Raw genomic sequence first — 2,251 nt, 5'->3', positions numbered from 1 at the left:
AAACTCCCTTCCAGCTGAACAACTGTATTTATTCAACATATTCAAAAAAAAATCAGAATTTTATTGAGGGTGTGATGAATTGGTTTTTGTGTAGGATTTGACCATTAGAGGTATCTGGGACTAGTAATCACTGCCCCCTATACTCAATTTAGGCACAGAAACCAAAAGAAAATACTTAGAATGATATACTGGTAAGGTTGTAGAAACCTAGGTAAAAACCCTTGAACTTTATCTCTCATATTCTTTAAATAAAAATTTTTGGTGGAAAAACATGGTTTGACACAGAACTGATTTTGTGCTGATTGCTTTTTTTCAGGGCACTTTTCACATCCTTATTCCTAATGCTAGAGATGAGTAGATTTAGCATAGGGATCACAACTGTGTGAAAACAGGCCAATTTGCCAGTGCTTCTTGAATAACTCAAGTTTGGCTGGAAATACATGAATAAGAGTGTACCATGGAACATAGCCACAGCAGATAATTAGGAGGCACATGTGGAGAATGCTTTGTGTCTTCCTTCAGCTGAGTTCATTTTCAGGATGGTAGTTGTCACGTAGCTGTAGGAGAAGAGGACAGTGACAATGCTGAATCCTACAATGCAGCCAATGAAGATGAACATTACAGTTTCATTGATGGATATATCTGAGCAGTGGAGAGTTAGTAAAGGTGAGAAGTCACAGAAAGTGTGATGAATTAGAATTACAAAATGACAATTGAAATGTGCAGAAAGTGTGGATTGCTGAATCCACCAAGCCTATAATACAGGCACCAGCCACTAGCTGGGTACAGACTCTAGTGTACAAAGCAATTGTATAAAGAAGTGGATTACAAATGGCTACAAAACAGTCATAGGCTATGATGTCCAATATTTTTAAGACATGAAAAAAATTATTTTTAAAAATACCTTCATTAAAAAGTTAAAATCTGGGGAGGTTTATTTTTACCCCCACACAAAGCATTCATAAACAGGAGCAGTGGAGCTAGCTGAAACATTCCACACCTGCAAATGCCCTCCCTCCTATATATCTGGATGGCACATAAATTATATGGACTCTTCTTTTGCTCAGATAAGAAATCAGCTAGCATCTTGGGAGAGAGACTGGAGGAATAGCAGACATCACAGGAAGAAAGACTGTTCAGAAAATTGTACATGGGTGTGTGAAGTCTGGGGTCCAGCTTAGTCAGTAGAATCATCCCTAGATTGGCAATAAGGATGTGCCATAAACCAGCACCTGCTGCACATCCTGTCTGTGAGAGAATCCTAAGGATATGAAGTCAGCAAACAATGTGCTGTTCTCAACAGCCCTCATTCAGATCTATGAAATCCCTGGTATTGAAAGAAGAAAGTGGGAGTGGAGAGTTAACATTATCTTCCTGTCTTAATAGTTTAACCTCTTCTCCATTCTCATTTTCATTGATTAAAAAAAGAAAGATGCTAGAACTGCTAAAGCATAAAGATATGATTGTATCTCAACTGCAGATGGTCCTAATTTTAAAAGAATTTCAGTAAGGAAATTTGCCCATTTAAGTCACAGTGATCTATTTGTGTAATTTGAGGGTGGCAGACTCACAAAACTTGTAGTCAATTCAAGGATAAATAAGAAAATTAAAGGGAATTTTAAATTTGCAAATAAAATATTAAGATATGTTAATTTCATCAACTGATTCATTTAGCACAGTTATTATAAGGCTAAAGAGTTACACTTTCAAACAATGTGGGGACTCACAGGCTACCATGAGAGTATCTTATAGAAGCACAAAGAATATTGACATATTATGGAAGTTCTGCTGACTTTCCACACTATGTTTATCCATATATTTCCCCCATTGAGATCTTAGAAACATCTACTGATTATAAAATCTAAATTTGGAGACCTGTGTTAGGGTTTTATATGAAGGATATACTTCCTCCCTGAGTCAATGTGTGCATAATTGCTCAAGGCTGAATCAGTTGGAAATTCCTCCCTAAGAATTTGAATCTTAAAAAGTGTGTTAATAAAAACAAAGAAAGTTGTTGGAATTCACTTAGTCCACTAGGTATTCTATTCAGATACAAAAAACTTCTTATTGTCATTCCTTTTTCTAGTTCTTCAGCTTCACCTTTGTCTCAGTGAGATGACCATAATTATTTTCTTTTTATGTAAAGCTATTTCTATTCTTGAAAGCAGAGGGATGAGGCAGGAAAAAAAAAAAGGAGTTTTTTCAACAGAGAAATAATAAACTAAGCTGCAAGGCAATAAAGGCATTTATT

The 2,251-nt window shown here is 35.9% G+C and overlaps 1 pseudogene; it reads right to left on the bottom strand.

Annotated features, from left to right (window-relative positions):
- Nucleotides 1-244: 244 nt before the first annotated feature.
- On the bottom strand, nt 245-1,310 carry LOC119505187 (annotated as a pseudogene).
- Between the last annotated feature and the right edge of the window lie 941 nt (nt 1,311-2,251).

Source organism: Choloepus didactylus, chromosome 10, assembly GCF_015220235.1.
Source record: "Choloepus didactylus isolate mChoDid1 chromosome 10, mChoDid1.pri, whole genome shotgun sequence".
NCBI classification, from domain to species: Eukaryota; Metazoa; Chordata; class Mammalia; order Pilosa; family Megalonychidae; genus Choloepus; species Choloepus didactylus.
Note: the sequence above shows the minus strand (reverse complement) of the source record. Positions and strands in the feature narration are given on the sequence as shown.